Raw genomic sequence first — 26,514 nt, forward strand, 5'->3', positions numbered from 1 at the left:
GAAACAGGTATTTGCTGTTTTGAAATCGGTTCTATCAGTACTGAGTGGGTAAAGCCCCAACTAATTGGTTGTTGAAATAATGTGAAAGTGATAAACTCTTGGATCCATGCATCATAGTAATGCTCTGAATAGGTCACTCTGCACTAAAAAAACAATTTCAAATGAGCAAATACATCTTTGCATTGACATCCCCCAACATATAAAGATAAAAAACACTAAAATATGATACTCAAATTGAAATTTAATGTTGAGTTATGAATATATGATCAAAAGTCCTGAAATTTAACAATAATTACAAAAATTTTTATATAATCCAACTTTCTATCTAGAGAGTAAATTCGACAACATATGTTACAGACTTCGGTAGTTATTAACAACAAAACTGGGAAATGTATTTTGTACAGATATTAGTTTGTGTATGACAAAGTGAACACATTTCAAAACAATTTGCCAATAATATTGTTGTTAAGGAAACGTTGCCATGGACAATAGGTGACGAATACAAAAAAAAAAAGGTTACAAATTGATATAGATTTAGCTTTGAATAAAAGTTCATAATAGTTTTTGCTTCTTTGTATCAATAGACATGTATCCAGACAACTAAAGTTAAAGCCTACAAACTTAAGTGTTGTTATCATACTACAGCCAGTACTTAATAATGTCATATTTGGGAATAGTTGTTTTTTTTAACATGCTGTTAACTGTTATTTTAGCAGAAAAAGACAAAGTTCTGTTGTCCATATATTGCATGTTTTGTTGCACAAAAGTTTACATTTCCTGCACAAATTGTTAATGCAATTTGAAAAAAAAGTGTTTGTGTAATTAGAGTAGTACAAACGAGCAACTAATGGTGAATGAATTTTGTGAGCTTGAAAGTTGCAGATAATTTTGTAAAACACATGTCGTTTATTGTTGAAGACAAATTTGCAGTGATTGAACAGCTGCTCTGATATTGGGAGGGTGACATTAAGTTGTCTTCTTTAAAATACCATCCGTACCAATAATTCCATGCAGTCAAATAACTAAGTTGTATTATAGACATTACGCACTAATTAATATGTAATCGTTGTATATTAAAACAAGCATATACATAAGGAATTAGATATTAGATACTTAGTTTTGTCAGTATTGAATAGATAGTACAATGATTTGTTTTGATCACTGTTATAAAAAAGAAGTTTGCAAAGTACTTCCATATAGTATATGACCAGGTTTTTGTTAATAAAAGTTGAAAGCACAGTACACATATTAGTATGTATAATGGATGTCTCTCATACATATGCATGATTATACTGTATGTTTACAATGAATATGTACGTTAATATAAGTGTCTTTGTGTGTGTGTGTGTGTGTGTGTGTGTGTGTGTATGTGGTTGTATGTAATATATGAAAAAGTGTGTTTGCTATATGAGTTAGATCTGTATATGACATACAAATGTACTATAGTGGATATAAGAGACAGTGTGCAAAGCAAAGTCAAAAGTCATATGTACCTCTTCCTCTATCTTTGTTATAACCGTGTTATCTCTATGAGAGGACAATCTTCTACATTTGAAATTCGACATGACTGTCTCCATCAGGCACTAGCTCACTTACCCTCCAATGAATTTCTCTCAGATTTTAATATGTTTTGATTGACACTACGCAATCATATGACTGCCCTTCATTTTTTCATGAAATGTCGTCATAACGTTAAGAACTTCGTTAGAATTAAAGTTAATCTTCAATGTATTGAAATATTCCTTTCTGCAACTCTCTATGTAATAATTCAGGAAAAAAAAAAAACCATCACCTCCATGTTTGCACATGTTTAAATGATGTCACATATATCAACAACTACTTGATCAAACACCATCTTGGGTATAAATACCAAATGTCAAATATACTTTATTCTATATCTTCGTTAGTGTATACGGAATTCTGTACCAAAAATGGCAAGTCTGACTACCTTTTCTAAATAATGATTCAAACATCACACGGTAAATGTCTCTCCAACAGAAAAGAGACCGGTGTAACATGCCCATTGAAATCGGGTTTCAAATCATTGATTTTCGATTAGATCGGATCACCTAATTTGTCAGTTTTGACAAATTCCGGTTCTAGTTTCTTTTCCTCCTGCATTTCTCCTCTTTATCTCTCAGGCAAACACCTTCATAGAATTTGTGCGGACAATGCAGTATATGATTCTGATTTGTTCGACGGAATGATTTTTTTTAATATTGTCTTGATGCAATGTATGGATTTGATTTGTTTGTCAGATTAATTTACAATACAACACATATCTGTTCCTAACAACAACTGGGGCAGATTTGCACATGTCAGGGTGGCATGCATTGGACAATATCTGTGACAAGTTGACCCTAACAGATCGACGATCTGTAACAGCCACCAAGAATAGACATAGAGTGAGTGTCCTCTTTGCTCTAGAAGATGTCCCAGAAGCTGACCAAGGATATACCTTCAAGCACCTTGGTCATTCCGAAGAGACAAACTGCCATGTGTATCAACGCCCACTCGCAATAAAAGAAATCATGAGGATCAGGTGTGATCCTCTGATCTACGAGGTACATACAAATCTGTCATAGTATGCTATTATGTCCCTATAATTGCCCATACATCGAACTAAATTTTTACACTGATGGCCTATCACACACCGCCTGTGTTCCCGGGACGTACGCACGTAACCCGCCACCCGCCATGACTATTCCTCTTTCCCGTTCGCCCTCACCACGATCGGACGCATACCTGAGATCGCTAGTGAAAATCCGTCCAGCTTGGCTGGTCTCTCTTCTTCCGGCTCTAACAGGCCTAAGGGGTTTGAGAGCGGTGGGGAGCCGCCACAAGCGTGTTCGCTCATGAGAGCCGCCCCCACCCCAGCTGCTCGCAGCCCTGCTGCTAGAACAGCTTCCAGCCTCGGCCCTGCCCGCTCTCCCCCCGGCCCAGTCGATAGTTGGTTGGATGTACTGATAGTAGATTACCGTAGTAGGTAAACGACTACAGTGCATGGATAAAGGTCCTCTAGACCTGGTTCATTATTAAGTACGACCATGAGGATGCCATATACTCGTATCAGCTCATCGAGGACTACAAAGAAGAAGACCTAAAGATCATTTGCTAGATAAATACAAGCTCACATTGAAGAGGAGGTACACACAGTAGATGAGTTCATGAACTGAAAAATATCTAATTCTGTCTTTTCTTTTTATTACAAACAAGAAAGAATGCACTGTATCTAATAGTCACTTATCCCCCCCCCTCCAGAGTTTGCAGAATTACAAGAACTGTCTTTTCTTCTTCTTTGACAGAATTCAGCATAGTTACTACCAGTCTGCCAGAATGTCACGACTGACTGAACGCTCAGATTTTTCCTTCAAGTACCACAATCTTCCAGCCCTTCATTACACCTGCCCCCTTGTGGAGATACCCGTCTGCAGTGCCATAGTAATAGGGAGTTCCATGACCCTATCAAATCCGTTGACCACACGCTGAAGTGCATGGTCAGTGACAGGTAAATCTTCATAACCCCCATTTTTGAAAGTTTCTTGTCAATCACAGCAATAAAATGTCAGCATGTTGTTTGGCATGTGGTAAGTATGATAATTAAGCTTTCTAAACATGTACATATCATCAAAAATGAGTAAGTATTTTTCATTTTATCGTTGATGAAATGCCCGTACAATGTTTGAAGATCATAGCGAAGTGGTGCGAAAGTGACTTTCGCATGGCAGCACCGGGCACAGGGCAGTTGCCAAAAAGTTAAAACTGTCTGAGCAGAAAGTGGAAACCATGAAGGAGGAGCTGATAATTCATCAGGAAGACTCGTTATGAATGACGGCAGAACTAGAGGACAAAGCAAAGAATTTCCAGGACATGATGAAAATTGAAAATGAAGTTTCAGAAGTACTAGCAAACCTAAAACAGAAACATGAAGAAGTTCTTGCATCTTTGACAGAACTGCGAGAGAAATTTGACCCTATGAAAGATGAACTTGTCTCATATAAAGAAGAATGTGTCCAGAACAATCAGAAACTTGAGAAATTAGAGTGCAAGATCGCTGCTGCAAGTGAGAAGCTCTCTCAGCTTAATACCCGAAATGTGAACAAATGAATGAAGAGACGTGAGCGTGACATTCAACACCTTAAAGACACCCAGTCGCGAGGATACATGGACATATTTCAGCCGCGGGCGGCAGCACGTAAACTCGCTTCCGAAGTTGCTACGAAGCGAAATGTGTGTGTGCGCAAGACATCCCTAAAGCAATGTATCGCGCTATAGTATCTCGATTGCTCGCGATCGCTTGCGCGCGCGGGACAGTACGTTTTGTGTAATGTGAGTGATGTTCGCATGAGCTAGTAGCTAGCTGCGTATACTTCGTACGACTACGCATTCTCTTCATCGCATCGTCGATCGTCGTCACTCGTCAACTATACTGTAATCATCAGATCAGATCAGATTAGTGAGTGCAGACCACATTATAATAGATAGGGTGGCCATCATGGACGATGACACATCGTCATGGGTAGCGGATATTACCGCCGAGTTGTCTATTCTGAACGCGGACGATTGGGTCGGAGACCCTGCCTGTATCATGTACTTGCCCTGGCGTGTGTACATAAATTCAGGACGGGGAAGCGACTGTGCCCGTGCAGGGCCAACGGCCAACGGCCACAGTTGCACTGCACATTTATGCAGTATTTTTGCACTCTTCATTGTTTTACTAACTAATATGAAGAAGGTGAGCGTTGTATCACCTGCCTGGAATATACTATATGTAAGAAGCAATGCCGAAACCCTTTCATTTGACTAGGTAAACTCACAGTTATAGTTCTGTCAGCTTAGCCTGGTGTGAATAATCTTTAAAAAAAAGACACACACACACACACAAAGTGAACATTAAAACTCATAGATAAGTACATGACAAATAAGATGTAATGCCTTCTTCAGACAGGAGCATAAAGAAATTATTGTCTATCTCCCTCTTACACAAACAAACAGAACACTATTGTCTCAACAATACAGTGTGAAGGATAACCATTATAAATAAACCTATCACAGGTATCAGTATTTGAGGTTATGTGTGAAAAATGCCCTACAAATTAATGAAAATCGCGGACAGTAGACCTTTGTCCATAGTCAACTCAGTGTAACATCGCAAAGCCATTGTAATGGGTTAGCTTTCTACCAAACACTGATTAAAATACCAATCAGAGGCGTACCTTTGATCAACAAATAAGGGATGTGCCACGGATACCAATTAATCGTACTTGATGAAGCTCATACCTGTACATATTAGCATGTTACAAACTGATAGGTTCATATTGCCCCTTGACCTATGACCAATATCTGTATTAGAATTAAAACAATGGATTCTTATGAACTGTTGTTCATCAACAACTTCCACACCAATCAACATCCCTATTAGACACTCCTATATGAAGATGTGAAGGTAAATAAAACTGTAACTTTCACGTACAAGGGTATTGTACGTACACTACTGTAACTCTGTAGTTACTACCACTGACCTGACACTGTCGGTGTAACCAAACTTTAACGAATTTCAACTGTAAAGGATCAATTTTTTTTTCTTCAGAATTTACATTTCAACATACTTGTAGAAATTCACATGAAAAGATGTACACTTCACTGGATCACTTGAATTTGGTTTCAAATTATTGGACCAAATGCATTGGAAGTTTGACTATAAATGCAACATAGATGCCTGAAACTTTTGCCAAGCTTATGAAAATTACAATCTTTATCAAAATTCCTTAACCAAACTTAAAATGTAGGGCCCCTAAATATGATGAAAGAGGAGACTTTGCTATACAGTTAAATCAATGGGGACAAACAGTATTTGAATCGCAGACATGAAATCTGGCTATTATGCAAATTTAACCTGGATTGTTGACGCTAGCTGCTCAGGAAAGTGACCTCTCTGTATCTATCTAGATTCTACATTTGCACATGAAATACTTTAAATTCTCAATACTGTGATGACAAAAAACTTACCACTACTTGCGATTCCCTGACTAATGACATTTGCTGCCTACTGCTGGGTCAGTTTTTAAGAAGCGATAAACTGACCCAGCAAATGTCATTTCGATTACGGCGTTATCATAATTTGACATAAATGAGAACTAATTTGACATAAATGAGAAACGAGAAGTTTTTCGCGGAATTATACATAGAAAAATAGGCCTACTTGTCGATGAAACGCAAAGGCCCTAGCAGTTAAAGATAGATTAGAAAAAGTCATTCCACTTCAATCATTGATTCATGTAATAGACTTCTAACGTTACTTACACATCATCTGGATCTGGATTCCTTGAAGTTGTTGACTTGGTCAGCTGGGGTTGCTTGATTGGCGTAAGCCGTGGCATTACAATTCCACCGTGCATGCCGTAACACGAATTTGCACATTCTAAATTCCTGCAAAACTGTTCATGCAACTCCAGCAAGTGGAAAGCAAATTTTTCATCGGCACGCTGACGCTGAAGCTTCCCCCTCTGCCACTGGTCTCTTACTTGTCCTAAGCAGGGAGGTGAGAGGAAACCTCCCTGTCCTAGTACGGTAGCATGCTAAGAACACGTCTCTCTGCGTTCTCCACTCGTCGATAGCGTCAAACAAGTAGATACGTTTTACTCGAGTTGGACGGCTGTTTTGATCTCCATTGTGAGGTTTCATTACTAAACCAAAGCCAAGGCTAATCCGAAACAGTACACGCATACCACACACATTATTGATATTGACATACCGGTACCGACGACTTAATACCAACTTTGTTATGTTCCGATCCGGCCCAACATACTGTAACACAGCTGACGCAGCAGACAATTGCCAATGAGATCAAAACAACCCGCCATATGGCCATGAGCATTGCAACTTGCTATACATGAAGTTTAGAGTTTTAATATTTCTTCATCAAAGCATATTTATAAATACCAAATATTAAACAACGTAATATATGAATGATTTAAAATATTGTTATATAATATTTTCAGACATTTTAAAATATTATTGCTTAGATTGCTGAAATTGGCACCATAGTGCAAATAAACAGAGACTGCAGCCAGATACGTACGTACGTACACCACACAGCTCTACTGTTGTGTCGCGACGGGGACCCGTAGGAGAGATTTTCATGCACATGGCTGTTGTGCGGTTTTGTGCGTGCACCCATTCGGCCCCATTCGGTAGGTATTCGGGCGTCCATGTTGAAATTACAGTGGACGGCTCGCACGGCTCTCGTGCCCCATCTGGTTTTCGCTGGTGCGCTGCGTAGCGTCATGTTCGGCATTCGGTACGTACGGGGGTACAATAACGGGAGGAGCAGCTTGTCGTGCTTTTCTACTGAGCTGCGAATCGCCTGCGACGACCGATTGCCTTTAAAGAAGAGATGAAAGCAAATTCAGCCGTGGATGAACTTAGAGAGAAGTTACAGCTGACAAAAGCCCAACCTGAGGAAACAAAGGCATCCTTCAACAGATAAACTCACACCAGGAGGGCCAATAAAAATTTACAGCAATAAATCAATGTACCCACCTATTTTGCTAGTCTCTGACTACGCACGCCAAACGAGCAAGTTTTAACACAGAACCAAGTAGAGTGCACACCCCACCCCCCCCCCTGACTCCCCACCCTGACTCCCCCACTTGCGCCGTCCGCGGGCGCCATCTTCCTCTTTTTTGCTCGCAGCCTGGACGAAGCAGCTAAGTTCATCGTAACTTTCAGAGTATTATCTTCAATTTCACTAGTGTTACAAATCTTATGGTGTTCTACATAATTTTTGTAACCTTTTTTGATCTGAGAACCTAAATTTTTCGAGGGATTTTAGACGATTTTATTGTACTATCGTAACCTCCTCGTTCAGTACCGACACTGTAGTCCCGCGTACGTGTTTCACTGCGAGACTTTTGCATATCGTGCGCCGTGCATGCGTCGGCTTCTGATCCTTCTGCGTGACTGCAGACGTTCGTGTTGGGACGTGAGTGCATATCCTGTGGCCTAGCATCAGGGTAAGTCCTGTAAGTTTTCTCATATCCTTTGTTTTGAGATTACTTGACTTTAGATATATAAACCCAACCGCCTTTTTCAAGGCGTATGATTTCTAGGTCACAAACATTTTTGGAAAACAATATGAGCTCCTCTTTGGAGACAGTTTCAAATGGTTCGGGTCTTCCATGGCGCCCATCGGCCAGGTCTTCGCCCGAGTCGACTTCCCCATGCCCTGTGGCTGTTCCGCCAGCCAACGACCAGGGTGCCCAGGCCGTCCCAGGCGGGTTTTGCCCCGTCAGTGGCTCCGGCCAGGGCGAGGGGATGACGCCACGCTCCCAGCCAGCGGGGGTTTTTACACCTCCGCTTGGGGAGCCGGCGGGGCATGCACAGCCAGTGGCCGGGCGGGCTTCTGCGCCCGTTACGGGCTGGAGCGCATTCCCAGGCGGCAGGGGTTCTGCCCCCGCCCCCCTGGTTTGCGCAGCCGATCTTTCCTCCCAGCCAGCAGTGGTTTCCGCGCCACCTCTTGGGGAGCGGGCTCGGCGTGCAGCGCCGGGGGCTGGGACAACACCGATTCGGTGTCCTGCCTTTCAACCAGCTCGAGGGCCCCGTCCCCCACACCCACGGAGGCCCAGGACCCCCCTACTCTTCAGCGGATGGGCACTGAAGCCCATACCTTGCTGCACAAATACCTGCACAATATTTACAAACAGGCAGGGCAGGAGGAATCGCGGGCTTCACTGCTCTTCAGGCAACAAGCCCCACCCACAGGCATTCCCCTGACTGCCAATTTCAAAGGAGAGTTTGACCGCATTGCAGAAGCTCTGCCTACGTAGAACTTCTTGACAGTTCTGAAGATGATCACGAATATGAGAGCAGAATCGCTGTGCTGAAACAGATGATAGATGAACTGAATGAGTGCTTGGCTCTTTATGAAGACAAAACTGTGACGACATTTCAAGAGGGAAGATATACCAATTCTATCAGAGAATTAGTAATGGAACTATTATCCATGAACGTGTCAATGAGTAAGGTATCTGAAGTGATCAAAACAACCATATCCAAACTCACTAACCAACAAATTGGACAGCTTCCAACAAAAGCCACTGTATCCCGGCTAATTACAGAGGCAAAGATACTGGCAGACATTGAAGTAGGATCTGCCATGGCTGGAGCTCAGCCTGAAGAGGCTCTAGGAAACATAATACATGGAGACGGGACTACCAAGTTCCATGAGAAGTATCAACATTTTCAAGTCACACTAGCATATGGGACTACAAGAACAATGGGACTAATGGAGATAGGGAATGCTAACATTGCCGCAGTCACAGAATCTTTCAGACAAAAAGTTCAAGAAATCTCACAAGAATTCGCAGCAGCATCCAAAAATCCTGATCCAACCTCTGTATACAATGAATCAATATCCACAATTTCTGCAACAATGACAGACCAAGGTGCAACCATGCCACAGATCAATGAACAGTTAAAACTCTCTGTGAAGAAATCCTTCCTGTGGCCGTTGAAAAGTGGGATACTATGCCAGCTGATGTAAAAAAACACCATATTGACGTTTGACATATTTTGGCAAGATGCACCCGATTATCAACTTCGCGGATGAAGTAAACAAGACTTTAAAATCGTTTGAGGATATTGCAACTTCTGGCAAAAACCCACACACCATCATTTCCAATGAAGCTGGAGTAATAACCAGACTTGTATGGACTGATATGCTAGATGATTTCATGAATTTAAGTACACACAGTAGATGATTTCATGAATTGAAAAATACCTAATTCTGTCTTTTCTTTTTATTATAAACAGGAAAGAATGCACTCTATATAACAGTCACTTAATCCCCCCCCCCCAGAGTTTGCCATTACAAGAACTGTCTTTTCGTCTTCTTTGACAGAATTGAGCATAGTTACTACCAGTCTGCCAGAATGTCACGACTGACTGAATGCTCGGCTTTACCTTAAAGTACCACAATCTTCCAGCCCTTCATTACCCCCTGCCCCCTTGTGGAGATACCTGTCTGCAGTGGTAAGATATGGCAATCACTATTCATCATCAAGTGTAGAATTCTCGTTTAGATTGAGTTTGCATTGATTAGAATTATCTTTTTTTCTCCAACAGATACCAGCATTACCAGTCTGCATGAGGGTCTTGATTGAACAGCAGCCTCTGCCTCAGGCTCAATTTCAAGTGGCACACTCTTGCAACACTACTTTACCCCTGCTCTCCCCCCCCCCCCTCCCCATGATGTGAAGATACCTGCCAGCAAAGTCAACTGTAAGATATAGTAAAACAATCTTTATCATCAAATATAGAATTCTCTTTAGTTTTTGGCTGAGTCATGAGTTCAAAAATGACGTTCAAGACACCCATCACTTACTGTATACGCTATATATTTCGCGGGGGTTTTATTTTCGCGAATTTCGCGAGTCGGGAGCTATTCGCGAAATTAACAACACGCGAAAATATTACCTTCCAAAATGAATCCCTTGCCTTGATGATACAAACATTTCAATACTAGTATACCATGTCACGGCTTACCGAACAGACCATACTGGCTAAGCTTGTTTACACACGTCCACGTCTACTTACGAATACTGAAGAGAGCCAATCCATTATTGCAAGGGGACCACTCGTCAGAAATCTAGCGCGATGGACTTAACCACTTCAAAAATGTTGAATTCCAACTTACTAGTTCGCAGAGTTTGGTAAGTTTTTTTCATGCAGTGTATAACTAGTATCATTCTTATTTGCTAGTAAGTTGAAAATTCACACTTTCTTTGCCACTTCATATTTTCTCTGGTCCCCCAATCGCGAATTTAACTACTCGCGAAAATGTGTGACAGCGGCAATTCACGAAAATTTATGTATGCGAAAATTATAGCGTATACAGTAGTACAATAGACCTTATGCATTGACACCACTCGCTTGACAACCAATCGCGACGCCATCTTAGAGGGCAAGCGAAATCCTTGACAATGCACGTGTGCAGCTAGCTATATGCTTTTCTTATGCATGTTACCGGCAATCGCCTCACTTGCCCCCCAGTCCCCAGGCGAGTGGTGGTGCGGTCTTGTTGTCTTCTTACAGTTTCGTTGTTCGTCTCTACAACTGTTCGGTATTTTACATTTTAGACCCTCCCTCTTTCGCCGCGGTATACCTGCTGGAGCATCTATTTGCTCAAGCAAAAAAGATTAAAAAAAAGGGGCAGAATGGCTACTATGCCAAAACTGTCAAAATATGTACTGGAGTTGACAGGGACAGCAAAAACCAGATACATTGAGAAGTTGGTTGCATGCCAGCTACAGGCAGACCCCTATGCTTTGGAGGACGAAAACCTTGATGCCAAACCAGAGGATATTCCACATGTTGAGTGGAATGATATGAATTCATATTTTTCATTTCTATGCCAAGTCAGTACACTAGAGAAGAAATCAGAGTGAGTTTGATTCCGTTTTTACAACTAGTCCGTAAAGTTCAAATTCATGAAGTTCTTGAGTCAAGAAGTTTTTATTGCAACTGATTAACAAGTTGCCCTACATCAACTATTTACGTCGATGTAAGGCAATTTGTCAATCAGTTGCGATAGTCTGTAAAGTACAACACTGGCAGTGTAGTGGCACTGTAGAAATTCTAGAGCCAAAGTTAGAAGTATGTAAAGTTAATTGTCTTTCATTAGACCCCTACTACTGGGGTACAGGTAAATATGAGTGAACTTCTGCAACGTGGTCTAATTAGTACAAATTGAATGACAGTGAGTCTAACATAACAAGCAGTAAAGTATAAATAATACAAGTTGATCTAGATTTATGTATGGGTCTGACAGGCGGTCAAAATAACACATGCTGACAAGTATGAAAGATCCAAATCTGCAGTGAGGTAGCACTTTCATTAAAAGTTGTTATGAATATTGCATTTTTGTCAGGATTTTTCATGTTTTCTAGATGTCTACCTCAAGAATTACAGGTAATTTGAATTGAATTGAATAATTGAATTTTACTAGTGCTATTGTTAATTTTACTTTGCATTTTTGCCAGTTTTTTTTTTTTCATGAAAATATACATCAACAAAGATGTATGGGAATTTGGTTTTTAACAATAGGCCTAAATGCTATCAATTTTACTTTCCTTTTGTTCTTGCAGGCATGGAAATCCATGATGGGCAACAAGAGTTTCCTTCAAGCAGAATGGGTGCATGATATGCGTCTTTTTCTGTACCAGACAGATGCAGGCACGAGAAGGTATGCAGTTTACTGAGGAAGGTGAAACACAGTCAACAGATGTCAGCCACAACTCTTCTGCCGTGGTTTGTGGCAGAGAAATGCGGGGAGATTGATGCTGCAATGAAGGTGCCAACAGTAGGGTCCTATTCAAGGAACTAGTGCAACAGCTTGAAAAGTGTGAGCTCGAGGTAACAAACTTGACAAGTCTTGTGACTGATTGAGCTGCTGTGATGACTGGGTCAAAGGGTGGACTCGCAACCCTTCTGAAGGAAGTCAGTAATAGACTCATTGCCATACCTTGCATCTGCCACAAATTGTCTCTGGCTTGCATGGAGTCAAATGACCAAACAAAGTACTTAGCAACTGTTGAAATAGTTCTGTACCAACTTTGGAATTTCTTTGAAAATTCTCCAGAGAGATCAGCAAAGTACCTGCATATCCAGCTGAAGTCCAAGAATGCTGTAACTGTTGGTGGAGAAAAGGAGAAGGTCATCGCTCGCAAGATAAGAAAAGCCTGTCGAACATGGTCGCTTTCATTGGAGAAGTCTGTGGAAGCAGTGTACTTGGATTTGGTGCCAATTCTGCATATCCTACAGTTCTTTTCAGAGACAGATGCAGTGGCAACTGGCCTGCTGAAGAAGATCATAACTGCACCAGGGAGGTGCACCTCCCTGACTGCACAGTTTGTTGTCAGAGCAGTTTACATCTTCAGGAACGTCCTTCCCATTTTGGCAAGGTTGAGTAAACTATTCCAATATGGGACAGTGAACTTCTCATGCATCAGGCCAGCTTTACAAGATTACAAGGCCACTTTACAAGAGGTTGTGGGTTCTGGTGTTGTTCTAACCGAGCTGAAGAAAGACATGGATGAGAGGTTGGCTCTGACTGAAATTTATCCAACACCAGTTCCAGTTTTGGGAGTTGTTTACGAGTTTCAACACAATAGTGTGTGAACAACAATATGAAAGTGGCCAGTAAGGGACTAATGCATTTTGCAACCAGCCAATCAGAGCATGGCTGGCCAAGTACTTCCGTGGTTAGTAATTATTTTTACTGATTGGAATCAACATGTAGCTAGGCTTATAAATGGTAGGGGAAACATGGGTCTCCATCATTCGATCCCTAGCTCCACTACCGACTGTTGTCAAACACCATCTCTCCAAGGAAGTGAAGGAATTCTATGACAGGGGTGATGTGTCTACTATCATACCTAACAAGAAGTCTGTCAAGTCCAACTCAGACCAGTCCACTTGCCTCCAGCAGAGATCAGTAACGGAGACCTACAATGTTTACAATTCAACCACTGAATCACCTGCACCAAATTTTCAGAGCTCCATCCTGCTAATATACTCCCTCAAAGTACAGGAAAACTCTTCCAACGCTTGTGCAAGTATTGTACAAATGTGGACTTGAAAATTCAAACCATCCAGCAGGTATCCAGTTCTGTTGGGATGAAGAACAACCTGTTAAACAAGTACCACACTTCTGATCTTACACTATGCCACTGCGATGATCATCCTTGGATCGATTGTGCAGACAAGAAGTGTGAGGAGTGTGGCATCCACAAACTAAAGCAGGATCTAAAACCTCTCCTAAAATTTCCTAAGTTTCCTAAGATTCCTAAAATTGTTTCCTAAATTTCCTAAAATTGCATTTTAGGAAACAGAAATATGATAGAAACAATTGTGAATTCCCCAAAACTTTGTGGTTGGTGCCTAATTTTTGTATAGTTATTTTCAATTTTTAGTGCAAAAGTGGCTCTGTTACCCACCTTCACATTTGTGAGAAGAATACATCATCCTTAAATGCTCTAACTATCTCACTTCAAACTTCATTAAACAGGGAGAGGTGTAATCACCACCAAAGATGTTCCACCAGGAACCTTCATGCTTCAGTATCCTGGAGAATTGATTTCAGGAAGAGAAGGAGACAGAAAGGAGAAGGAAATACATAACATTTTTCGGTTCTTCTTTTCATGGAAAGGGAGAAATTTGTGGTAAGTCCAGCTGAGAGCAATAAATTGAAAGTCTATCATAGTTTGTGAATTTGGGTCTGTTTATTACAGTGGAATAACACAAGTGTGCAATCTCCATATTACTTAATGTTCAGAATTTGATGCATGTGAATTAGACACACATTTTTTCCTTGTTTTAACTGAACATTTGATGCAAAGTGTTAACACTACCGAGTTCATAGAAAAAGATGAGCACTCCAAAAGTGAATATTTTCCAATACAAGTGTAATTTTTGTTCATGAATTTGCAGCCATGCTGATCAGATTGCACTATGTACAGAAGTAATTTTATGAATGAGTTAGCATGTGTAGCTTTTGTAAAATGTGTCACATATCATTTGCGTACAGTCCTACTATGTTTTTCTTTTGGTCATATGAAAAGATGTTTTCATTTCAATACCTACTAAATTTTTCACATAATCTAACTCATCGTTTTAATCAATAATTTCTAATAATGCAGTCCAGTGCTCCTAACCCATCCACACGTTCACCTCACCACCCTCCCCTGTCAGATATGAGGGAATTTAATAGCATGTTGTCTTCAACACAGAAAAACAACATTTGGGCTGTATGGGGATGCAGCCATAGATCTCTGTATCTTTCCATGGAACAGACATCACTGTCGGACCATAAAATCTCACAGCCTTTAAGACAGAGAAAACAAGGATCCTGCAAGCTATCAGCTCATGCTTAGACAACCGATTCAGGGATTTCCAAGAAGACCCAGTCATGCAGTCATCCAAGATTCTTGATCCTACTCTCTAAAAAAAATCGAGTGAAAATATTCACTCTTAAAAGAGTGAATACAAAAAAGAGTGAATTTAGAGTGAAATTGGAGTGAATTTTGAGTGAAAATGTTCATTTTCACTCATTTTGGAGTGACGTCAGGGATCACTCAAAGATTTTGGAGTGATCCATGAGGTCCCTCTAAAACGAGTGAAAATGAACATTTTCACTCAAAATTCACTCCAATTTCACTCTAAATTCACTCTTTTTTGTATTCACTCTTTTAGGAGTGAATTTTTTCACTCTATATTTTTTAGAGAGTACAAACTTTCCAATCGACGAAGAAGCCTTCACAGAATTTGGGATAGAAGGAGTGACTACGCTTAGTGACCATTTCTACGGGAAAAGAAAGCATGTCCCATTATCATCGTCATCATCACCACCATCATCATCAGAAATTATTCAGTATAAACGAGTCAGGAATAAGTCATTTGTTTTTAATAAGTCATTGAATTCAATTTCATCTCAAGGTTCATTTACCATGATCAGTACAAAATATGAGAGCTGCTACCAAGTTCACACATCTTTCATTTCAGTTTGATCTGAGCAATACAGAATTCTCTCTACCATCAGCTCTGTCTACCTGTGGAAGAAATATCAGATATATCATTTTTCAGAAAGTAGAGAAGAAAGTTGCCACCAAGTTTGGCTTACATAATGTTTGATTTCAACCACTGACTCCTCTCTAGTCTACCATCAGCTATCGTGTCTACCTCAAACTGTGGAAAAAGAATCGAGATATTTCATTCATTTTCTTCAGGTTTGAGCTCAACTACTGTTTTCTCTCAACCAACTGAACAGTTGCGCTTCAGTCGGAGTCCAGTTCACTTAATCTACTGGACATCTTCACATGTCAATACCTCAATGAATAATCATGGTATTTCTCCGAGTCTCTTCTCTGAATTGACCATTTTTATATTTCTTTCTTGAAAGAGGTAATTAAATATGGTCTAAACTAATTCAACTCAAACTGAGGTGAGCCCTTACCATGTTAAGAACAGTAATGAATGATTGGAAATAATTGTCGTTACCGGTACTGAGAATGTTCAGAATTTGATGCATGTGCATCAGACACACATTTTTTCCTTGTTGTAACTGAAAATTTGATGCAAAGTGTTAACACTACCGAGTTCATAGAAAAAGGTGAGCACTATTGTAAAGTCCTCCAAAAGTGAATATTTTCCAATACAAGTGTAATTTTTGTTCATGAATTTGCAGCCATGCTGATCAGATTGCACTATGTACAGAAGTAATCTTATGAATGACTTAGCATGTGTAGCTTTTGTAAAATGTGTCACATATCATTTGCGTACAGTCCTACTATGTTTTTCTTTTGGTCATATGAAAAGATGTTTTCATTTCAATACCTATTAAATTTTTCACATAATCTAACTCGTTTTAATCAATAATTTCTAATAATGCAGTCAAGTGCTCCTAACCCATCCACACGTTCACCTCACCACCCTCCCCTGTCAGATATGAGGGAATTTAATAGCATGTTGTCTTCAACACAGAAAAACAACATTTGGGCTGTATGGGGATGCAGCCATAGATCTCTGTATCTTTCCATGGAACAGACATCACTATCACCACACAAAATCTAACAGCCTTCAAGACAGAGAAATTTCTTTTGCTCATTTTCCCACTAATAAATTATACAAATTTCTTGTCAATTTCACTCTCTTTGTGTTTCGTTTTAAAAGTTATTAGAGATAAAAGTGGAGAGTGTGTAAAGGCTTTCCAAGAAATGAAAAAGGACTTCTAGACCTGCACCCAATGACAGTATTCTATTTTGAGAAAAACTGCTCAAAAAAAATTTCCATTCGTTTTATGATCCCAAACCTTACAATAATGTATAAGAATTGCTCTTTGAAAGCATGACTCTGAAAGTATGAACTCCATGATATCTAAGTGGCGTGGCGGGAAAAAATCATAGGATAGCCTCATCGACAGCCTCGGTGAATTTGTGAAGTCAAAGTACACAGAGTTGGAAATGGCCATTGTAGGGTTAGGGGAGAGAAGACCTGCCAGGGAAAATCTACAAAAAAACTCCTCAGGAATGGGAACACATGAAGTCCGAGGAAAGGCAAGAGGTTCTAGAGAGTGTCCATCTCACTGCACCTGAAGAGCCTGCAAAGTCGCTTTCAATGGCCCCAGAAGAAAGTGGAATCGGGGGGGGGTTTACCCCATACGAGTTGCAGGACGTGTGGAATAAAGCGGCAAGGATCGTACAATGTGAAAGCGTAGTTGATTTTCCTTCCTGCAGCTCTCAATGCATATATGCTTTGACGGTAAGGACCATTTCAAGTGTCGTTCATAAATGACGTATTTGCTTGCGACAAGGAATGCAGACCCTACATTCTGCATGATCGTTTGATTTGTGAGCACACGCTGGTGGTAGCGGAACAGAAGGACAAGTTGGTAGACTTCCTATGCAAAGTCAATGCTAAAAAAGAGATTGTCCTCTGTTGACTTGGTGAGCACTGTTCTTCAAAAGCAGTGTTCGGGTAGTGGCAAAAAAGCACTAGTTGGAGAAGAGGTGGCAATAGCACCATCATCAACGCTATCTCTGCCATCGTCCCCAAGCCCAGACAGGAACAACCATTCTGTGTTGCAAGGAAAGTTGGTGTTATTAGGCGCTGTTATGGGTGCAAACAGGAGTTCAACCAGAAGATGAATGTACCTCTACATGACCTCATGTTAAAAGATTTTACATTTTACGCATCATGCATGCAACAGCGCACAGCTGCCCGCTGACAAAATGCACTCATCACCATTTACACAATGCAATGCCGATACATCACAGCTATCACGGTACGGTATCACACACGCAGCTGCATCACAGAACTCTACACACACGTTGATTTACGGTGAGATATGGTGGCTGTGAAAAAGAAAAAAAAAGAAAAAGAGGAAAATCACGGAAAGTTTCCCGACTGTGTATTTTCCCTCCAGAATTTCAAAATCCGCGGAAATCCGCGGATCCGCGGAGAAATCTCATGCCTGGTGATATTACATTTTAGACCATACTTCTCTGTCCATAGATGTATTAAACACAATCCCATATGTAAACCTGTTTGGGAAAAAAATATTCATGGGGGGAACTGTACATTTAAAATGTTTCCAAATCCATGGGGGCAAGGGGGAAAACTGTACATTTAAAATGTCCCCAAATACATGGAGGTGATCCTCACAGGAATTCTATTCGAGTGGGGACACCATGTAATTGCTACAAAATACATATGACCTCATCTGTATGATTTAAAATTGTTTTTCTTCAAATCTTTGTTTCATGCATACCAGAATATTTGTAAAGATCTCCAATAGGGGCCAAGGAGAAGGGGCCCCAAAGTAAATATTGCAAAAAACTTAAAAACTCTTTTTCTCCAGACCCTAAAGCAGTAGGGTCAAGGTGTATTTGTAGATGTAGCTTTATGTATGAAGAATGTTTGTTCATGACAAGACCTACGATAGCCCCCTTGGGTCCCTAGAGGGAGTCCCCCACCCCCCCCCCAGAAAAAAAAAATTATAATAAATAAATAAATAAATAAATAAAAACAAAAATAAAAATAAAGGGGAAAAGGGGCCTTTACAGCAAACTTCGCATACTGGGGCTCTTGTTTCAATGCTCAACTGAGGGTTTGTTTTTTCCTATTCCTTCTCTTTTATAGGACATTACTACTCCCGGCCAAATTCCTGTACATGTTCTTGCTACAGTTGTGAAGGCAGCATGGAAAGGAACTGAAAAAGAAACCCATTTCAGTCTGTGACATGCAGGACCTTGTCAATGAATGCAGAAATATGTGTCCAAGCATCAAGCATCACACACTAGAACAATTACTTGTTTTCAATGAAGAGTTTTCGGATTATGTGGACAAAAATGTAGAGAAATACACATTTACAAAGAGAAAATTATTCTCCATTTTGTTCGACCCAGATGTACTTCAGCAAATGACACTAAAGCAGCAGAAAGTCTCAAACTTGCCACCCCAGAGAAACATACAAGTACTCCAGCAAATGACACTAAAGCAGCAGAAAGTCTCAAACCTGCCACCCAAGAGAAACACACAAGTACTTCAGCAAATGACACTGAAGCAGCAGAAAGTTTCAAACTTGCCACCCCAGAGAAACACACATTGCCGTCAAGCCTGACAGTAGTTAACGGTACAATAGTTGTAAAGAGAGCAACCCCACCTTCTGCTCCACATACTCGTGTAACTGGTTCAGAAGCAAGCCTTAGTGAGAGTGAAATTGAGGAGCGATCAAAAATATTCTGCAATTCTAAAAAACTGAATTCCTATCAGCAACGTATTAATTCTTTTGCACGTTCTCTTGCACTTCAAAATCCATTTCTCTTGCAAAATAGAGGGAAACTCTTGGAAGAGGCAAGAAAATGGATTCATGAATCAGGATATGAGTACAAACACGGCAAGAAATCCAGAAGTAAAGTGTTTGGACATTCTTAGCAGAAAAACGTCAAGACCTTCTCCACTGAGTCTGCACGTGAGGAACAACTTGATTCCCTTAAGGAGCAGATTGATAGTTTGAAAGTGCAAATTGAATATCTTGAGAAGGGGAAAGTGAAAGCAGTCAATTCTAATAATGTAGGCCAATTCTCATGAACACAGTTAAAATAATCATGTAGAGCACTCTTCTTTTAATGAGTTTACTCATTTTATAACTATTCAACCTCTGTTTAAGTTTGGTAAAAGTTTTATGCCAGTAGAAGGTAGAAGTTACATTTTCCTTCTTATGTACGGGAAGAAAAGCTCCACTGGGATTTAGATTGGTATAGATATTCCTGATTTAATAGATTTAGGTATCTGAAGTCCAATGTAGAAATAGTTTGGAAGTCAAGGATTAAATAACTGCATATATCTGATATATCAGGTTATAATTTTAACTACTAGGATTATTGGTAGCTGTGGTTGTTATGAAGGTAACCCAGTGATGTCATGTTACAGAGAATTGATCATGATCTAAGATTGATGGTTAATGTTCTTAATACAATTTTTGGCATATTCCTTCAAAAAGTTTGAACAATTTACAAATATACTATTATTTCAGTGTGATGATTATTTGAACAATTTACAAATATACTATTATTTCAGTATGATGACTACTCAGCAGCAATGTTTAATTTGATGTGTAATTGAAATAAGAGCATTTTGTAATTTAGTCCATTCAGTGAGGATCTTACTCTCACACAAATTGATTTTGTGAGTTTTCCAGGCTTAAACAGAAGGGTTGATGAACTTCAACTTCTGGCAAGCATTTCAGAATAACCGGGCTATGGGGGGAGAATCATGGTCTGCTCCCTTTAGTTACCTACACCGTGAAGCATATTTTTAATGTACTAAAATTTATCATTTACAAGTTTCTATCATTTATAGGAAAATGGGGACAGAAAGCCTACAGAGGAGCAGGTAACCAAGCACTTTGGAATTTCTTGTTGTTACCTCATTTTTGTCCAGGAGGGCATGGGCCAATAAACTTTTAGAGGATAATCCTAGTGCAAGGGGTTAAAAATAACATCATGCTCAAGCTTTGCATCTCTAAGAAAATCTTATATGAAATGTGCCATGAAATTAATGTGTTATTTTCATGCTGTTTTGGAAATTAACTGACAGAATTTATTATGGCATGTGGTAAATGGGTGTGGATAATTAAGAACACATATTTTATTAGAAACCTCTTTTATTTTCAAGGTGATGACGGCTTCTGAAGAGGATTTAGTCCTTTCTCGGACTAAGAACATCTGTGCCAATAATAAGACAAAGAAGCTGGAGGAAAGAAAATCCTACCCAGAACTTGTAAATTGTTTTTTTTTCCAACATATCATTACTAATTTTCATCACAATCCCTTCTCACTAAACATTGAAATGCTTTATTGCCACTTGGTCTTCACCCATTTTGTATACAATCCGTTTCATCTAGCATGTGATGCCCCAAATTCCAACTTCCCTAGACAATCCCAATTCTTAACACTGGTGGATTTAGATGGGGGCATTTCTGGCCCGTGCCCCCCTTTTGAAGCGCTATCTTAAAAAAAATGTACCCTTTTTGTACGATTTTTGTCATTGTGCCCCCTCTTTTGCAAAAAAAAAAAGAAAAGAAAAAAGGTCTTGAAGTTTAAACTGCAAATACCTACTGCTTGTACGAGACTTACTTGTTGTTGAAATAGCTGGCGCTCAGTAGAAAAAAGTGTGTCAGGCAATCTGAAAATTGTGCCCCCTCTTTTCCAAAATCCTGGATCCGCCCCTGATTCTCACTATATATCGATCCCGACACTAATTATTAGCGTTAACCCTATTCCAACTGGACTATTTGACCCCGTTTTTACTGGGGGGGGGGGGGGGTCAATCTGATCTTGGCAGTGGATTACGCAATCGCTGCAAAAATTTGCACGCTGATAGAATGGAATGTAATCTTGAAGTTTGTATTGCTAGTTTTCCCCTAAGATTTTTCACATGAATAAATTATGCTAATTTATGCCTAATAGGGTTAACACCAAACCTATGTAGTCGGAGAGCTAGAGGGCGCCTCTCCGACTACCTACGTTGTACGTTGTAGTATACGAGAGTGAATGCCATTCAAATAACACGCAGATGAGGAGTGAAGCAATAAGGACGTTTACAGACCTGATTTCAGCCACAGATTTCGGTGAGTTTTTGACGTAATTAAACAAAAAATCGCATACCAATTATTGAATGATTATCATAGATTACGATAATACCTTGTATTTTAGTTTTCCATGATTAATAAAGATATTCATGAAGGAGTCGCACAACCACACTGAAAAATGACAACGTCTGCAAAGGAATGGAGGTGCAGCCGCTGTCCCTACAGCGGCTGCGTGTAGCTAGCTTACAACCTAAACTACCCTATCGTTACCACAGCCCAGTAATTAATGTACGACTACGAGCAGGGTATTATACGACTGGTCCAAAAAATGGGCCAAAATTCTTTAACTTAAACCTGTAAGGTGCTGTATACCATATGGTTAGCCAATATATATCTCGTAATAACACCACATTGGTATGAGGCCATCTTGACGATGCAAATGAACATCAACGTTGTCTTATACCTTAGAAACTACTGGTCGAATCAATCACCCACATTTTGTATGCATGTGTAACAGAGCTAACATTGTTACCAAGTCTCACACATTCTGAGTGAGACTCAAGCATTTAGGGGTCGTCTCACGATCTCACGCATGGTACCCATTTTTCTCACGCATCGGGCAAAGTCTGCAATTTGGGCCCATAAATAAGGAGCATAGCTCAAATTGAAGGTATATTTTCCTTTTGTCTTTCCAAATAAGTAAAAAATAGTCACTTACGCACCTGATCGCACCATTAAGAGCTAAAAATTGAAAAAGATCCCTACTGTGGGAGGCCACAGGGGGAAGGGGGGGGGAACCCCTCCCACACCCTCGCTTGTGCGCACATTCACTCGCCGATATGCCAAGTCATGAAAATCTCATAAAATTTTTTTGAACTTGGCATCCCTGGTGTAACATGATCAGCCAATCATATCTCATAATAACACCAAGTTCGTATGACTCCATCTTGGCTAATATATGCAAAATAAACTAAAAACGTTGAAATTCAAATGCTCTTTATATTTTTTTTCAGCAATCACTGGTCCAAATGAGCCCACATTCTGCCATTCTGTATTATGTATACATTATGATAGGCCAGTCATATCACATATAAAACCAAGTTGATATGACGCCATCTTGGCAATGCAAATAAAGGCCAAAGTTGACATGTATATCCCTTTGTTTTGTATCTCAATTAGGAACCACTGGTTGAATTGAACTCAAATATGGTATTCATATAACATGGTCAGTATGGTATATGTAACATGGTCAGCCAATCATATTCCATAATGGCACCAAGTTGGTATCAACACCATCTTGATCGAGTCAAGATGCTGCAAAAGGTCAAAGCTCAAACCCTCATTGTTTTGCTTTCAGCAGCCACTGGTCCAACCAAGCCCAAAGGGTATGTTTTAAGACATACAGTGTGATCTACCAGTCCTACGATGTGCTACAAAAAACATTAGCTCTCTCAATTTTGTACCGGTAGTTACATTTGGTCTGTGTATTCGCCCTGTTTTCTTAGACCTTGTCTAGATTTATTTGATTTCTTGATTTGATTTGATTTATTTCTGCTTAATTCCCTTACGTCAGATACGATTATGTACACGAAACAGCATATGGACACTACCGGTATACAGTTTGTATAATTCTTAGTACAATTATACAAAACAAATACAAACAGATTTAATAGGGAACTTAAAGCAGCTGAAACCGATGGAAGTTTCAAAAGTTTTAACTGGTTTTAATTGGATTTACTTGGTCCTGGTATATCATAAGATGGCATTAATACTGCAGTTACATTAAAAATACCAGTGGCCCAACCTTTCGGTAGTTATCCCTCTATACACTCAAATGTGCTACAACAACCACCAAAAAGTAGGGATGTGAGAATAGAGTTTATCCACAAGGAGACAATCCATTGTGACACCACTGAATTCTCAATTGCATACAAAGTACAATTTCAAAATGCCAGACTTTCTAATTTTAAATGTAAATGAAGTATAGATCTATTTTTACTGTTTTGTTTGTAATACTCTAATAATCCTTATCTTTATCAATCTTATGATGGGTTGGACCTCCCATTGAATAGAAGGATGACTGCGTTTTGCATATACCTCCCACAGAAATATACATGCCTGTGTCTTGTGCAGTTGTTTATTAATGGGTGTATATCCTTTAATATCTGTATAATTAATTGTTACAGGTCATCAGATGAAGACAAGAAGCCATTTGGGCAGGACGATCAAGAGAGGGAGAAAAGTGCAAACTCAGATGCGCATTAGGCCAAAAAAAAAAAATTGTTGCATTGGCGTAACCCGCCCGACCCTAAAAATTCCGCCGACCCCATGTTTTTTTATTATTTTTTTTGCTATCGATATCAAATATCTTGTTGATTGCGATCGCGATCGCACAAACCCGGAAGTGGAAACGGCTCTGGGGATATCGGATGTACGAGGGAGAGATCTAGCGCCTCGCATAAGCCTTCCTTGATCAGTACGTCATCTGTTTCCAACACGGACACGTACTCTAACAAGATTTATTCAGTGTATACGTAGCATTCAGACTGCGATGTATTGTGCACAGTTTTGCCATAGGTTTCTTGTGTGGAGAACTTACACGAATCTGTATATGTGGGACTGTAATAGAGATCGCCGTGTGCGATGAAAAGATCGTACATATGGGTCAATTTGCATCTATCTTATCTCAGTCAAAATAGTAAAATATGAAGTGAAAACATTCAGGATAGGGATTTCAACACGTAAAATGCAGGTAGCAAAAAAAAAAAAAAATCCGCCCGACCGACCCTATTTGAAAATCTCATGTTACGCCAATGCAACAATTTTTTTTTTTTGGCCTTATGATATTTTGTTTAAATATCAAGGACGAGCACGAGAGGCCAGGGCACCATTTGGGACAAGTCGTGATGAGCTCCTTACCATAGGAATGGAGGTAAATTTAGATTCATTATTAGTCCCCGCGACACAGGGAAAATCCTGCACTGTGGGACTTTCTCCTAAAAAACCGGCCATGCGAAAGCTCGCTAGGACTTGTCCCCTCGTCCCGCGAAGCGAGTCAGGTACGGGGACAAGATTTGGAGGGGATCAAGAGTGACCTTGGGGCATAATTGATAGCATCCAGCCGTGGTCATCAAATGTGTGTATGCATGATGCCTCCAGGGCTTCGAGTGACAGCTAGAGCTGTACCCAAACTGCGATTGCCCCCACATCTTGGGGACAGATGAAAAAGCAATGTGGACGGTCAGGCTCATTAACAGGGTTTAGAAGAATCTAAAATCATAGTCTAGGACAATTCTAGATACAAAAAAAAATGTTGGAAGGGCGTCTTGACTTTAATGCTAATATTTCTATCTCTCTCTCTTGAATTACAAGAAACCACCAGGCAAAGAACATCATTAATAATGTTTTGGTACCATTTTGTTGTATTAGATTATAATACCAAACATTATGTTTACAAAGGGTTGTGTAATTCATAGTAATTGGGAAATTGGTATTCTTTTTGGCTCAGCCTATCATTTAATTTCAATTGTACGTGCCACGCCTTCATTTGGGTACAAGAGTCTGACTTAGAGAATTAATGTACATACAAATGTAGGTCTACTTATTTTTTTTTTTCTGTCCTGGTTGGAGATAGTTGGTTGGAATCCAACCCAAGTTGAATGCCCGTGATTTTTTTTTTTCATGACTATTACTAAATCACCACATAACAAGTGTTTATATAATGAAGGCTAATTTTTCAACCAACTGTAGTAAAATAATGTACATATCAATTTATTTATTTTTTTATTCACCCCTCAATCTTAAGCCCCCGTCACACTAGAGCGGATCGAGCCAACGAATGCCCAGCGGATCCGAAAATTTGGAGATACGCTCACATCCGTTGCTCGTCATTCGTGACCCGCTTGACGTTCGCTGTATCCGCTAGCTGTTCGCAGAGATTCGCAGAGATCCGCCGGAGCCAAATTTTGATTTTGGACATGTCCAAAATTTTGAGCGGATGACGAACGGAATGACAATCCGCTCTGTGTTCGCTTAGCATCCGCTGATCGGAAGTTTTGGTCGCTCTGCGTTCGTTTCTTATTCGTCCGCCGTTCGTCCAAATTCGCCAAGCAAATCTGCACAGCAACACACGTTAATTAAATGTAGTAGGAAAAAGCAAATAGATATTCATAGCACACATAATAACAATAATGATAATAATAACAATAATAAGAAAAAGGTCTTATTAACCCAGGGTAGCCTCTTCAGTGTTGCCATTGCTCGACCAGAGGGCCCTGCTATTATCATTACCCTAACGTTGCCAGGTACCCATTTACACCTGGGTTGAGAAGGATATCGTAGGTAAAAAATCTTGCCCAAGGATGTAAGCACTGGGCGGTATTCGAACCCGGGTCCTCGGTTCGGGAGTCGGGAGTCTTATCCACTATTGCACACCCTCTACATGACATTTAATTATACGTATTCTGGCATTAAGTAATAAATGGGGACTGTCGAGGGTAGTGACGTCAGGAGTACTAGTACTTGGTGGTGACTTCTGCTTCCTTGTTTTGGGGGCCATTTTCACAGTCACAACATTACTTGACACTGTCACTGCTCAAAATTATTTGGTGAAGTGTACGTCAGCCGAGATCAGTCACGTGATCGCTGCAGTATCGCTCTGCATATGTTGGGCATTCGCTGCTCATTCGCTTTGTCCGCTCAGCATCCGTTGGATAGACTGTACGCATTCGCTTTCATTCGTTACTTTATCCGCTCGTAACACGGTTAGCATAAGCTCATCATTCGTTAGGCGAACGTTCGAAAACCACATTTTGCTTGCGAATTCGGGCGGATTTGAGCGTATCTGGACTTTGCCAAATTTTGCC

At 40.1% G+C, this 26,514-nt stretch overlaps 2 pseudogenes; both read left to right on the forward strand.

The window, feature by feature from the left end:
* The first annotated feature begins 8,180 nt into the window (after positions 1 to 8,180).
* On the forward strand, positions 8,181 to 12,339 carry LOC139714323 (uncharacterized; annotated as a pseudogene).
* Positions 12,340 to 12,456: 117 nt separating this feature from the next.
* The window catches only part of LOC139714325 (uncharacterized), a 43,045-nt pseudogene continuing 28,987 nt past the window's right edge, over positions 12,457 to 26,514 (forward strand).

The sequence above is a fragment of the Diadema antillarum genome, unplaced genomic scaffold, assembly GCF_040938485.1.
Source record: "Diadema antillarum isolate AM-2024a unplaced genomic scaffold, OU_Dant_1.0 seq00002230_RagTag, whole genome shotgun sequence".
NCBI classification, from domain to species: Eukaryota; Metazoa; Echinodermata; class Echinoidea; order Diadematoida; family Diadematidae; genus Diadema; species Diadema antillarum.